At 38.2% G+C, this 14,816-nt stretch overlaps 1 long non-coding RNA gene across 1 annotated transcript; it reads right to left on the bottom strand.

The window, feature by feature from the left end:
• Positions 1–4,355: 4,355 nt before the first annotated feature.
• Positions 4,356–14,284, bottom strand: LOC125909986 (uncharacterized). Its single transcript, XR_007453816.1, has 3 exons — positions 14,240–14,284; positions 9,109–9,217; positions 4,356–4,481 (listed from the first exon to the last, which is right to left on the bottom strand). It is a non-coding gene; the product is annotated as an uncharacterized LOC125909986 (long non-coding RNA).
• Positions 14,285–14,816: the final 532 nt, after the last annotated feature.

The raw sequence follows: 14,816 nt of genomic DNA on the forward strand, positions 1-14,816 counted from the left end.
CTTCTTGACTGCCTACTGTATAGATTCTGGACTTGCTTATCCTGCTTCCACAACTGCATAAGAAGATTCCTTATGATAAATCACTTAATATCTGCCTACCAATCTACCTACCCGTGCTTCCTACTGATTCTGTCTCTCTGATTGAGCCCTGACTGATAACACTACTTCTTACAGCTGAGCAGGTAAAGAAGGCAATGGAAGGTGGTCTTGATTCCAGCCCCGGAGCTACTTTCTCTACACCATCACCAGCTCGGTGTCATCCTCTCCAGACCCAGCCTGCTGTGACCCTTACTGTCCTTTTCATGACTCTCAATACCACAGGTAGCTCCTCCATTCCAACTAAAGCAGGAAGAACTCAAAGGCAAGGAAGAGCAGTATTCAGGGAACTGAGAGAGTGATTTACAGAAGAAGGGAGAGAAAGAAGAGGGGTAGGGAGGCAGGATGGGTGATCTGGGGAAGGCACAGAGGGAAAGATCTGGAGGAAGAGACAGAAGGAGACACTAAGGAGGAGAAGATATCAAGGGACACCCATGTTTAGCTTTGTCCTTCTTTGCCAGGTTGTCTGCATCTTCTTCAGGTAAGGAAGACTGTCCCCACTAGAAGGTCACCTCACACTTCAGTTATAAATTATCTGTGAAGGACCACCCCATACTTGTAAGTGACAACCCGTTTTTTTATCCAGTTTTCACTGTTTTTGACTAGTAAAAAAAAGCATGACAATTTTTTCGTACACTTGCTTTAAATTTTTTGATATGAAAGTAAGGCATAGAACAACAGGTATATATGCTACCACTTACGTGAAATAAGGGCTATATATACTTATACACCTGTGTGCACAGATCAGAATAACAGATTCTGCTTTAAGGTTAGAGAACTAGGATCTGGGGATCAGAGCTGGGAAGGCTTTTCACAGTACATCTTCTTGTACTGTTTAACTTACTATTTGTATACATTAAAAATCCGAGAACAATATAAACCCTCTTAGGAATTTTCACCAGATATATTGATCATTCTATCTGCTACACCTGCAACATGTCTTTGAGTATAAGTAAAATACATAGAGTAGGCAGCCACTGCTATCCTTATCTCTTTCCTAAGCTTCTCCAAAGCTTAACCTATTAGTCCAGTGATGTGATACTCTCCATGGAGGTATTTCCACTTATGATTCTTTTTCTCCTCAGCAAACACATCATTTATGCCAATTAATTTAATGGCTGTGGTGATTATGCTCGATATTGGCACAACCATCCATCTCACGTGACTTATGGGAAAAGGAGAAACTCCAATAACATATAGAGCCAAGTTTTCTGGACGAGCTTAAGTGAGCACTGCAGACCAAAGGGAGTGCATACCCATTTAAATGGAAAGCAGGCATCTCTGTTTAGGATGTGCATCTTTTTTTTTTTTTTTCAATATATGAAGTTTATTGTCAAATTGGTTTCCATACAACACCCAGTGCTCATCCCAAAAGGTGCCCTCCTCAATACCCATCACCCACCCTCCCCTCCCTCCCACCCCCCATCAACCCTCAGTTTGTTCTCAGTTTTTAACAGTCTCTTATGCTTTGGCTCTCTTCCACTCTAACCTCTTTTTTGTTTTTTCCTTCCCCTCCCCCATGGATTTCTGTTAAGTTTCTCAGGATCCACATAAGAGCGAAAACATATGGTATCTGTCTTTCTCTGTATGGCTTATTTCCCTTAGCATCACACTCTCCAGTTCCATCCAAGTTGCTACAAAAGGCCATATTTCATTCTTTCTCATTGCCACGTAGTACTCCATTGTGTATATAAACCACCATTTCTTCATCCATTCATCAGTTGATGGACATTTAGGCTCTTTCCATAATTTGGCTATTGTTGAGAGTGCTGCTATAAACATTGGGGTACAAGTGCCCCGATGCATCAGTACTCCTGTATCCCTTGGGTAAATTCCTAGCAGCGCTGTTGCTGGGTCATAGGGTAGGTCTATTTTTAATATTCTGAGGAACCTCCACACTGTTTTCCAGAGCGGCTGCACCTATTTGCATTCCCACCAACAGTGCAAGAGGGTTCCCGTTTCTCCACATCCTCTCCAGCATCTATAGTCTCCTGATTTGTTCATTTTGGCCACTCTGACTGGCATGAGGTGATATCTGAGTGTGGTTTTGATTTGTGTTTCCCTGGTGAGGAGCGACGTTGAGCACCTTTTCACGTGCCTGTTGGCCATCTGGAATAGGATGTGCATCTGAAGCAAGCTGCAACCAGTGCAGAGGAGGCAGTATGTGACGGACGTTGTGGAGGGGCTCTCTGTTTTCCTCCAAAGAAACTCTCATTATGGGTTTGAGCTTCAACAATTAGCTATGGTTTCTAGAATCACGGCAGCAAAAGGGAATGAGAGTACATCAAATTATTTTGCATTTTAAAAACCCACAGAGAAGCTTTGTGTGATTACAAAGTAACAGATCCGAATGAGAGTGAGATTTGCCAGCTGGAACTATTGAGGAAAGGGCTCCTGGTGGTAAAGCAACTACGTGTCTTGACAAAACAACTAGTATGTGTTGCAGGCTCAGTGGAATTTGTTTAATAAGTTGCACATTTGTCATTGTAGATCAGTTCTTTGGGTGCCAGGAGACATAACTTCTTCATTATATAATAAAATATTTGTCCTTGCTGGAAAATGAGCACTGAAGAATGTCAATCACTCTGCCATTTCTAGAAGCCTTTCTCTGGCCAGCTGAGTGTTCTGAATTGAGCCTCCAGTAGAGGGGACATCTTGAGAGCTAGGTCTGGCATTGAGTTTTGGCCTGTCACCTATCTTTGTACCTTTTCTGGGAGACTGTGACCCAACCTTTCTAAAAAGGCTAATGGAAGGAGGGAGGAGAGCAGCTATTTGCTCGAGGTCTTGGGCAGCTGTGGGAAGTCAGATGATTCCAAATTTTTCAACTTGCAAGTTTCTATCTGGCCATAGATTTTGTCAGAAAAGGCAACCTGTTAATTATTCTGAGGGACTTACAGACAAACCTCTTTTTTTTTTCTTTTTTTTAAGTCTTATGGTGCCTGATGAGGGACAGAAGCAGAAAAATGTTCACCTCTGGCTCCAAAGGCTGACCTATAGCTTGCATAGTTTCAATAAGTGTCAAATATGTGCTGGTTGCTATATTCTTAAAGGGTCTCGTGACTGCCTGTACATCTTACCAATAGTTAATATTGAACTAAGTGATAAGCACCAGAAAAATCGTGTGAAAGTAGTTTTATGAGTAGAGATTAGAAGAAGACATTTATGTTCTGATACTCCCTGCATGTTCCTTCCCCCTTGAGCACTAAACATATAACCACCAGCTTCACACAGCATAAATGCAGCCTTTTCTGCCTGTGGGTCCAGTCCCTGCGCTACTTAAATAAACTTACTGAGTTTATACATCTCAAGAATTCTTCCTTGACCATTGTACTCCATTACCCACCCCCGCCTGCCCCCCAACACTGCCCATACCCATATGTGTTTGGCTCTAAAATCTTTGAAGACTTCCTCCAAGAACAACAAAATTTTTCATTTCTTCTAAGGAAGCCTCTTAGGTTAGCCTTACATATTCTGATTTGGGGCATGTTCAGCATTTCTTCTGTTATTCATTTTTGTTTTGGAGTGGGCAAAAACATGGAAATAATTTGATTTGCTCCAAGGAAAAGGGCTTTGAAAATAAACTTCATACAATATTTATTCAGGAGGTGACTTGAAGAAGATAAATTGCTTTTATTAGGTAGGACATCTACAAAGTGGCTCTCATCACTGATCTAGACATTACATATTTGTCATTGTACATCAGTTCTTTCCAACGTAGGAGATACCATTTAGGGAGGAACATTTTCCAAAAGCCCTCCAGCCCTTCTCTTATCATATTGTCCAGAACTGAGTCATATGCCCATCCTAAACCAATCACTGGCAATAGGAATTGGGGCCAATGTACTTAGCTCACGCTAAACATGAGTTAGCTCTTCAGTAGGGACAGCGTCTTGAGGGAAAGGAACAGACACATTCTGCCAACAAAAAAGAAGTGGGTGATAATGTTGTGCACACAGTCAACATATCCCTATTTTTTGGATGTGGAATCTAGGCTCACTGGCAAGTGATGTAATAGATTCAAACCATCTTGGATCCTAATCACTTCCTCATTATTCTAACCTGAGAAAAGCATGGTTTGCACTAACTGGATTGGGGCTATGCAGCACAGACCTAATCTGGTTTTAAAAAGGCATTTCTTTAGGACAGTGCAATAACTCCTAACCACTTTTAGTACACAGGCCTCTTATCAATGATACAGCAGCATCTGCATATATTTTCAGGGAAAGAAGCAGCATCAGTGTTAGAGATATATATGGTTTAGGTTTATGGACAATGCTTGGTGAACATCTGGGTTCATAGCCACCTTAAAGTAATCCCACCACCACTCTGGATACTTGCTCGGCTGCGCGAGAGTCCTTCTGTAAGTCCCTTCACTTCTTTTTCATCTGTAAAATGAAGATAAAAACATCTACTTTGAAAGGCTGTTGGAAGGATGAGGACAAAAGTATATGTACAGAGTACCATGATAATTGGCCCATTATAGACACCCAAAAACCATATGCTATTACTTGTGTTTATACATAGCCTAAACCTTAAGAAAACTGACAGGTGAGAATCTGGAAAAACTTTTAACCAATTACAACAGAGATCGGAACTCATGGGAAGATCAGAAAGCATCATTATGTGAATAGTTGAGCATCCAAGAACCAAAACAACTGTTTAATGAACAAAGTCTTGCTAGAGACTTTGCAGGGTAGATTGTGAAATTGCATCATACTGTACAAAAATACCCAGAAAAACTTGCAGTCAATGAAACCATTAATACCTATAGAGCCATTGTGATCATGCATGAACTGGGTTCACCCTCCGTTCTTATAAAATGAACTGTTCCTGGAGTTCATAGGATTGGGGAAATACAGGAAGCAGAATTTGGTCTAGTACATTATGTACACAACATGATTAATGAAACTGTGAAATCAACTTTGTTGTGAGGAGACAAAATCTTTCAAACAAGGACTATGCCTGAATCAAAACAAAAATAATTTTAAAAACCACATTTTTGTCGGTTCTATTCAATTTATTCATCAGACATTTTAAATACAAAATTTAATTTGATCTCAAAGTTTCTGTATTATTGCCAAACTTTATAGAAGCCATTCCGTTTATATTATTTTTAAAAATCAAATTTCTCTTTAATGACATTTGCCATTTTGATTTCTAATGAATTTGTTGTCCTGGTCCTCGAGGAAAAATGTTGTTATAATAATATCAAGAAGTTTTAGAATGGCATATTTACTGCTAGGAAATCCCTAAATGTCTTTTTTCTTTTTAGATGAACCATTACTGGTTGAATTTTAAAATTACAAAAGATGGTCCTATTGTATTATAGGTTCTTCGGTTGTGTTGGTGAATTCCTGGTTGCAAAATAACTTCCACATAATGTCCTATTCCATAAACCTCCATTAAAGAATAAAAGCTGGGGCGCCTGGGTGGCTCAGTCGGTTAAGCGTCCGACTTCAGCTCAGGTCACGATCTCGCGGTCCGAGAATTCGAGCCCCGCGTCGAGCCCCGCGTCGAGCCCCGGGCTGATGGCTCAGAGCCTGGAGCCTGCTTCCGATTCTGTGTCTCCCCCTCTCTCTGCTCCTCCCCCGTTCATGCTCTGTCTCTCTCTGTCTCAAAAATAAATAAACGTTAAAAAAAAAAAAAGAAATATTAAAAAAAAAAAAGAATAAAAGCTATTTTTTTTTTCCCTACATCCTACGAAGAAGGCGAGTTAAACTGATTTCACATGTGGAGAAGCCTGCTGAACTCATTTTCCTTCTTGGGAGCATAGGGAAGGAGGAGAAGTAGAGGGAAAAGGAAAGAAATCTCCTTTACAATAAATTCCAGCTCACCCATAAGCCAAGCGAAATAAAGACAGTAGAGGGATTAGGACTGTTTGGACTCTCGAGTAAAAAAAGTAAAAAGACCTAGATGAAATCAGTTCCTTAGGTGGGGCAAATGGAAGATGTTAACAATAGAGGAATCTGAGTGAGGGGTATATGGTGACTGACTATACTATATTTGCAACTTTTTTTTTTTTGTAAATTTGTAACTATTTTAAGTGAAATTTATTAAACAAACAAAAAAAAAGTCCTGCATGTGACCCTTCTGGCTCTTCCACATGTCAACTGTGTTAAACTTGAGCAAAATATTTAACCCCTCTAAGCCTCAAATTTCATTCATCCAAAAAATGACCATATGGAGCCTACTTCAAAAGACTGTAGTGAGGATTAAATGAGCTAATGAAGTGCTGGACACAACACTCAGCATGAAGTTAGTGTCTGCAAAGTAATTATCATCATTAATGTGTGCCCATCAAAGGGCTGGGCATTGCAGTATTCAATGGAAGGCACAACCACTAAAAAGCACCGTGTCCTCGTTTCTTCCTGACTTCTCAATACGTGTAGATGGAACAATAATCTTCACAATCACCTAGGTTCTAAAACCCCTTTTGGTGCTTCTCTTTCCCTTGATCTTGCATTCAATCAGGCAGCAGGTCCTGTTAAACCTACTGCCGTACTCTTCTCAATCTTGTCACCTCTTCATTCCAACCACTGGCTCCTGTCTATCTGTACCAAGATATCATCTTCCTGGCTTTCCTGCCTATTTCCTCTGTTCCTCCAAGCCCTTCTGCAGCATGGTCTCACTAATCTCTCTACATCATGCTACCTAACCTTCAGTAACTCTCCATTTTCAATGAACCGAATTTCTCATTCTTTGCTTTGGCATTCAGGGCCACTCATGATCTAGCCTCAATCTACCTTTCCAGCTGTTTTTCCCACTACTCCCCTTCATACACCCTTAGATCTAATTTACCCAAATCATCAACTAGTCGTGAGACATGCCTGAATCTTAATAGCAGACACTGAGACCCAGAGACACTAAGAAAATAGCCAAAGGTCACAGAATTTATAGCAAAGCAGATTTTCAGTCATTGATGGCATTGTAAATTAATATGTGGGGAGTATTCAACGTCTGCCAACATACAGCAGCAATGGAAAAAAATCAAAAGACAAGATATTAAAAACCAATGTATCTCTGAGGACTTGAAAAGTAAGGTTTCACCTGTTCTGGATCCAAAAGTAGTACAGGTGGCCAGGAGTTCTCCAGAGTATCAAGGATTACAAGTGTCCTACCTAAAGTGGAGAAAGGTAAAGCTAACTATTTAAACTAGTAACCCAGGGAGAGCTCCCTTAGCCCAGGGTGACTGAAAACAACAATCATTGCCTGAGTCTACCACTTATATACAAACTATGTACCTAGAGAGCCTAGAGGATACAGACATAGCCTTGTGGCCAAGTTGACTGCTGGCTCAGTAACTGCATTGAGGATACCCCTAATGGACCAGAAACCACCTATGTAACACCTGCTCCCGAACTGGGGAAATACGGGGCCAGGCAGAGGCAACCACAAAAATCTAGACAGGGCGGATGGAGAGAACTCAGAAGGAAGAAAAAAAAGTCATCTTCGGTGTTATACCACAAGCTAGAATTACATACACATGGGGAAATTAATTCTATGAAAGGTAATAAAAGTTAACAATTTGGATAGAACCTCACTCCCAAGTGACATCAATAACTACCCTAGAAGTAACCTTAAGTATTTTTAAGTCCTAAAAATAGAAATAGAATCTATTTTTTAAAAATTACTAAACAAGGGGTGCCTGGGTGGTTCAGTTGGTTAAGCCTCCGGCTCTTGGTTTCAGCCCAGGTCATGATTCCCAGCGTCATGGGATTGAGCGCCGCATCAGGCTCTGTGCTGAGCATAGAGCCTGCTTGGGATTCTCAATCTCTCTCCCTTGTCCTCACCCCTCCCCTGCTCACATATGTACTCTCTCTAAAAAGATTTCTAAACAAAATAAGCAGAAATTACACAAAAAGTATAGGTACATACACCAGAAATTCTGGGCGTGAAATTAAAAACTCCATAAATGGAATGCACAAAGAGTTAGCAAACCGGAAGACCACCCTGAGGAATTCCATGAGAGACACAGATAAAAATATACAAAAGAACAACTAAGAGACACAGAGAATGAGGTTATGTTTAATGAGAGTTCCTGAAGCAGAGAATATATGAAATGGTGAAGCTATATTCAATTTCTTCAATTCTTCACCCAAATGTTACCATGTCAGTGTGATCTACCCCCACTATTCCATTTAAACTCGTGACCACCTCTCTATCACTCCTCCTTTCCCTTACCTGACCTGAGTTTTCTCCATAGCATTTACCAGCCTCTAACATACTCCATAAATTATGTATATTAACTGTCTCTCCCGACTACAATATGAGAGCTATGAGGATAAAACTCATCTGTTTTGGTAAGTGCTATATTCCCTTAGAACATTAAAAAAGCAATTGTTACACATCGTAAATATGTAGTGAATGAAAATTAATGGCTGAATATTTTTCATAATGGAAGAAAATCAGCGAGCCCTTGGTTTGAAGGTGAACAACAAAAACCTAAAAAATATGTTATCACACATTATTATGACAATTGGAGCGGTTTGAATTTAAATAGTGTTTATGTTTATCAATATACAATTTCTTAAATATGACAACTGTATTTATGTAGCAAAATGTCTTTGTTCTTAGGAGATGCATTCTTGAGTATTCGATGATGAATTGTCATGGTGTCTGCAACTAACTTTCATAGTTAAGAGAAAAAACATAAATTACACATATGCATGTGTGTATATTTACAAATAAATATAGAGCAAATGTAGAAACTTAACGATTGGTAAATATAAATGAAGAATATACAGGTGCTTATTTTCTATGGATTATAAAGTTTTTCAAGATAACAAATTTTCAAGATAACATTAAGGAAAAATTAGTACATAGAAAAGAATTTAGCAGAATAGATAAAAATAAGAGAACTTCTGGGAGAGTAAGATACCAACAGTTCCTCTCCTCCCCACAAAGCAACTATAACACTAGAAAAAAAGATAGTCAAAAACCACCTTTTCAGGGCTCTGGAAATAAACAAAAGGGAAATAACAACTTGAAAAGGAGACTCTGAGGCATTCTTACCTGGGGCTATTTCCATTTTCCTCTCCAGCTTGATAAGGTAGGTAATGCTAACAGGACAGGAATGGCAGTGAAAACTAACAGTTCCTCTTCCAGGGTGGGCTCACCTGATCTGGAGTGGAAGGCAAGAAGTGCATACCCAGTGGTATTGTTAGTAAAAACAGGAAAGTTAGAGGGACCAAAAAAAAAAAAAAAAAAAAAAGGTGTATAATTCAGCTTGCCTGAGATTATGGTCCCATGTGAGACTTGAATCCAGCAGACTAACGAAAAAATTAGCAAGAAGACTGCAAATGAGGGGCTAAATATGCTCTCTGCACATCTGTGCCTGAGCAGGAGGCTGCATGCATATATAAGGAAGATTTAAAGGGCCCAAGCTCTCCACATATCCCTGGGCTGACAGAGAGGGTGAACACATGTCACAAGACCTGGAAAGGCTCAGGGGGGAGTAAAAGTGGGGGAAGACCAAAAAAAACTTGCCAAAACTTGGAATGCATACCTCATACACCTACAGATACATCAGGAGAGGACAGATCTACTGACTTAAGGCTTTTGACTACAATCTCTGACTAACCATTGGATGACCACTCAACTATAGATATGTAGGGGCATCCTCTAAAAGAGCTAGGCTCAAAAACTAAAACTACAAACTAAAATAACTGAGCAGAGAAATCAGCAGACACATGGCAGGAGAGAGATTTTTCAGATTAAGTCCAGGCAAATTACAAAGCAAACAAATTAACAACAATAACAACAAAAGCAGCAACAACCGTCAGGGGAACTAATGTCAAATCTGGAGTTGCTATAATATGTTACATAATATCTCCAGTTTTCAACAAATGTGTGAAGCATATAAAAAAAAAATAAAGTGTGACCCATATTCAAGAAAAAAACCATCAAGAGAAACTATGTTTGTGTTCAGATGTTGAATATAATGAGTAAAGACTATAACTCACAGAAGAACATATACTGCATGATTCTACACAGATGAGATATCTCAAACAGTCAAACTCATAGAAACAGAGAGAATGGTCATTGACAGGAGGAAGAAATGGGGAGTTGCTGTTCAAGGGGTATACAATTTTAGTTATGCAAGATGATTCAGTACTAGACATCTGCTGTAGAACCTTGTGCCTATAGTTAATACTGTATTGTGCACTTAAAAAACTGTTCATAGATCTCATGTTAAATGTCCATACCACAATAAGAAAAAAGGACTACAAAGCAACTATTATAAATTTGTTTAAAAACTTAAAGGGAACAATGATTAAAGACTTAAAAGGAAATGACAGGGGCACCTGGGAGGCTCAGTTGGTTAAGCGTCCAACTTTGGCTCAGGTCATGATCTCGTGGTTTTGTTAAGTTCGAGCCCCGTGTGGGGCTCTGTGCTGACAACTCGGAGCCTGGAGCCTGCTGCGGATTCTGTGTCTCCCTCTCTCTCTGCCCCTTCCCCACCTGTGCTCTATCAAAAATAAATAAAATGCTAAAAAAAATTTTAAAGGAAATAAATATGACAGTGAATCAACAGAGAATCTCAAAAAAACAAACAAACAAACAAAAAAAACCCCAGCTCTTATTTAAAAGAATCTATGAGAATTCTAGAGTCAAAAACAGTAACTGAAAATTCCTAGACAGGAATTTTTTATCCAATTTAAAACACAAGATAATAACAATTGAAGAAGTATGTACAGAGCCTCCAAGACCTGTGGCACAGTACCAAGGGTATCAATATACCTAAGAACCCCAGAAAGGGGCAGAGAAAATAATAAAAAGAATAATGATTAAAAAAAACCCTAATTTGATAAAAATATTAATATACAAATCCCTGAATCTCAACAGACCTCAAGTAGTTTCAACAGAACAAATGCACACCTAGACATACAGTGCTCAAACCATTGACAGCCAAAGAGAACATTTTAAAAGCAGCAGGAGAAAAACAACTCATCACAAACAGGAAAACAATGGTGGCCCTAAGGCAGGGAAAAGAACTATTTAAAGTGTGGGGTGGACGTGAGGAGTGCTGGTGGCAACCAAAAATTCTAAATCCATCAAACTCTATCCATCAAAAATTAATTTGAAGTATTTTCCAAAATAAAGACTGGCTGAGAGAATTTGTTGTTGGCATACTTATGTGAAACACTAAAAAAAAGTCCTTTAGATGAAAGGAGTTGACGACAGACTTGGTAACCTGAATCCGTGGGAAAAAATGAACAGCAACAGAAACAATAAATATTATTAAACATACATACATTCTTTTATATGTGTGTGTATACATATATATATATAGCCTCTTTTCTTCTCTTGAATTCTTTAAAAGACATTGTATAAAGCAATAATTATAATTATATTGTGTGTGGATATAAATATATGTATGTGTGTGTGTGTATATGTATATATATGAAATAAAATGTGAATGTAATATATATGACAATTAATAGCACAAAAGAAGGGTAAGGAAATACAACTATGCTGGAACAAAGTACCAGAAGTTAGTCAATATTAATCTGAAGTAGTCTATAATAAGTTAAGATGCCTATTGTAATACCTACAACAACCACTTAGAAAATGACTTAAAAAATAGTAAAACTTAAGAGTAATTAAAGTGGTGAGTGCCCTAATAAACATGTTTAATACAAAATAAGGAGTACAGGAGTAATCCAATAATAAAAAAGACATAAGATATAGAGAAAAGCAAATAGCAAAATGGCACATGTAAAGCCAACCATAATTTTATTAAATTTTATGGACTGAAATAACTCCAATCCAAAAGCAAAGCTTATCTGACTATATGTGTGTGTGTGGGGGGGGGGGGGGGAAGCAAGATCTAACAACAGGCAGACTACCAAAGAGCCACTTCAAATTGAAAGACACAAATAGGTTAAAAGGAAAAGGACAGAAAAATATATGCCACATAAGCAGTTATAAGAGAACTGAAAAGGCTGTATTAATACCAAAATGGAATTTAAGACAAGAAATATCATTAGAGACAAAGAGAGACATTTTATAATAATAAAAGGTCAATACACCAGAAAGACAAACCAAATATAAAGGTATATATGGTTAAAAACAGCCCCAAAATACATGAAGTAAAAACTGACAGAATTGAAAAGAAAAAACAGACAATTTAACAATTATAGTTAGAAATTACAAGTGTTCTACTCTCAGTAACTAACAGAACAAGCAAGCAGAAAATCAGCAAGGCTATAGCAGACTTGAGTAACACTGTCACCAACTTGACTTGACATTTTTTAACACTCCACCAAATGAGAGAATATGTATTCTTTTCAGATGAATGTGAAAGAAAGGTTCTCTAGCAAAGACCATATGCTAGCCCATAAAAGAAGTCTCGAAAAATTTGAAAGGACTCAAATCATTCAGAGTTTATTCTCCAACAAATAAATTAAAAATAAACAAATAAATTCAGAAAATACCCAATGCGTGGAAACAAAGTGGCACATTCCTAAATAACCCATAGTTTCAAAAAAGAAGAAATTAGAAAATATTTTGACTAAATGAAAACAAAAACACAACATATCACAATTTATGAGGCATAGCTTAAGCAGTGCTTAGAGGGAAATTCAGAAGTTGAAATATCTATATTAGAAAAGTAAGGTTTCACATCAATAATCTAAGTCTCCACTTTAACAGTAGACAAAGAATGAATTAAATCTACAGCAAGCAGTAGGAAGGAAACAAAGATCAGAGGGGAAAGAAATCAATGGACTAGGAAACAGAAAAACATTAAGAAAATCAAAGAAACCAAAAGTTTTTTGGGAAAAATAATCAACAAAATTGGTAAACCTATAGCTAAGCAAAGAAAAAGAAAGGTGACATAGAACACCAAAACAGGGATGAAAGAGGCGACATCAACAACAACCCAAATTAAAAGGATTATAGAAGAACCAATTTTACACAATTTTTTTTTCAGAAAACCGGGGGAAAAATAACTTTCCCACTCATTCACTGAGACCACTATTACCCTTTGACCAAAGCAAGACAAAAATATCACAAGAAAACTAGAGACAAATATCCCATGTGAGATTTCACATAAAAATCCTTAAGTCACTATTAGCAAATAAAATCCAGAAACATATAAAACAGATTAAGCACCACGAAGAAGTAGGACATCTATGAGGCTCCAACGCCCTCTATATTCTGACATTACCCTTTAGATTAATGTAAATTAACAGTCATAGCTTGGCTGTGTAGTCCCTTCATTTGCATACTAATCAGTACAAACCTTTATTGGTGGTTGTGTGTAGAGGGTATAAAATAACCTAATCCTATTGAAATTATGGACATCAAAAAGTTTAAGGATACCATGAAAGAAGCAGAAACCAAGCAGATTTCCAATTCCAACCTTGATGTTGAGAATGGAGATGTGTGACAATGATTTAAAACCAAGATGAGGGGCGCCTGGGTGGCTCAGTCGGTTATGCGTCCGACTTCGGCTCAGGTCATGATCTCGCGGTCCGTGAGTTCAAGCCTGGCGTTGGGCTCTGGGCTGACAGCTCAGAGCCTGGAGCCTGTTTCAGATTCTGTGTCTCCCTCTCTCTGACCCTCCCCTGTTCATGCTCTCTCTCTGTCTCAAAAATAAATAAACGTTAAAAAAAATTTTTTAAAACCAAGATGAAAAGGTAGGTAAGCAATGAGCAAGATTTTCAGTTCAATTATATCCAGAGTTTAAAACTATCAATCACCAAACAAATCTACATGAAACATGGTTTAGGGGTTTTCCCAGAATGAGAAAGGAGACACCCCAACTGTTGGAAAAACGGCACTGGGTCTCCAGGAACACAAGTGAGACTTTGAATAGATGGTGTGTTCCTTCCTCCAGCTCATGTTAACACAAGCTCTGAAACCCGGGACTAATTTGGAGGCTTATCTATATCTGGTCAGCAATTCAGGTGACAGTGCTTTCCAACCCTGTGGAAGGTTCACTTCTAGGCTCTTGCTTTTAGAGATGGTTATAAGCAGGAAGATGATAAACCTTGCCATCCATCCATCCAACCACTACCCAACTTAGTCTGCTTAAAAAAAAAAAAAATGCACGCAATCAACCCACAAACACAGTCCAGAATACAGTTCAGGGTAAGAGATATGAAGGAAAGCTGTAATAAATGTTTTCAAGACGTACTTGCATTCACTGAAAACTTGCATATCCATCTCTAGGAATCTGAAAAAAAAATTCATATAGAAACAAAAGTATTTAGGTGGTCATTCATTTCTGCATAGTTTAGTATTACAAGCTTAATTATAACCATTTACACATTCAATGCAATCCCTATCAAAATAACACCAGAATTCTTCACAGAACTAGAACAAACAACCCTAAAATTTGTGTGGAACCAGAAAAAAAACCCAAATAGCCAAAGAAATGTTAAAAAAGAAAACCAAAGCTGGAGCCATCACAATTCAGGACTTTAAGCTGTATTGCAAAGCTTTAATCAAGACAGTATGGTCCTGGCACAAAAACAGAAACATAGATCAATAGAACAGAAAAAAGAAACCAGGAATGGACACACAAATGTATAGCCAACTAATCTTTGACAAAGCAGCAAAGAATATCCAATGGAAAAAAAGACAGTCTCTTCAGCAAATGGTGCTGGGAAAACTGGACAGCAACATGCAGAAGAATGAAACTGGACCACTTTTTTACACCATACACAAAAATAAATTCAAAATGGATAAAGACCTAAATGTGAGACAGGAAA

The sequence above is a fragment of the Panthera uncia genome, assembly GCF_023721935.1.
Source record: "Panthera uncia isolate 11264 chromosome B3 unlocalized genomic scaffold, Puncia_PCG_1.0 HiC_scaffold_1, whole genome shotgun sequence".
NCBI classification, from domain to species: domain Eukaryota; kingdom Metazoa; phylum Chordata; class Mammalia; order Carnivora; family Felidae; genus Panthera; species Panthera uncia.